The sequence below is a fragment of the Heterocephalus glaber genome, unplaced genomic scaffold, assembly GCF_053883595.1.
Source record: "Heterocephalus glaber isolate CG9 unplaced genomic scaffold, H.glaber_assembly_v1.0 deba00001662, whole genome shotgun sequence".
Classification (NCBI taxonomy): domain Eukaryota; kingdom Metazoa; phylum Chordata; class Mammalia; order Rodentia; family Bathyergidae; genus Heterocephalus; species Heterocephalus glaber.
In genome coordinates this window covers 10,153,575-10,154,252 of record NW_028258403.1, presented here as the reverse complement: position 1 = coordinate 10,154,252, position 678 = coordinate 10,153,575, and the positions used below count along the sequence as shown (strand labels likewise).

Sequence of the window (678 nt, the reverse complement as noted above, 5' to 3'; positions counted from 1 at the left end):
TACCAAGTCCAAAGATTCAGGTACAATTTTAGCAATCAAGAATCCGCATTAGCAATTAAGAATCACCAATAGCTGAGCCCCATTAAGAATAAAAATTGAATTTAGTCCATTCATCTTTTTTTTTCTGTTGCATATAGTTTATTTAACAATATGATATAAGAAATTAGTTGGTACTTTACCATTCTATACAGTGATTGAATCTTAAAAATATGGAACGCTTCACGAATTTGGGTGTCAGCCTTGCACAGGGGCCATGGTAATCTTCTCTGTATCATTCCAATTTTAGCATAGGTGCTGCCAAAGCAAGCATGCCCATTCATCTTTTAACTCCAAACATCTGAGAGCAATGGGAACATGGAATTTAGAGAAGTTGCTATATACACTGACCATAGTGTATATAGTCTTGTTACCACTTGGATCAACAAAGGCTGTTTTTTCTTGCTTGTTCCTTCTGTAGTTATGTCTATGTAAATCTGTTTTTAATTTTCCAATTCATCTCCACCATTTTATATTAAGTATTGTTCTTTCATGACTTTGTAGGATATATAGACGGGAAGGATAATGGATGACAAGAAGAAGAAATATCACTCAGAGAAGGATTCTATGACTAATACAAGCGTGAGTTTCTTATCCTGAGGACAATTTGTGTATGTTTTCATTTGTGTGGGGGATTGACTC

The 678-nt window shown here is 34.7% G+C and overlaps 1 non-coding gene across 1 annotated transcript; it reads right to left on the bottom strand.

Moving 5' to 3' along the window:
* Positions 1-203: 203 nt before the first annotated feature.
* On the bottom strand, positions 204-310 carry LOC147822337 (U6 spliceosomal RNA). The gene has a single exon (XR_015445814.1). It is a non-coding gene; the product is annotated as a U6 spliceosomal RNA (small nuclear RNA).
* Between the last annotated feature and the right edge of the window lie 368 nt (positions 311-678).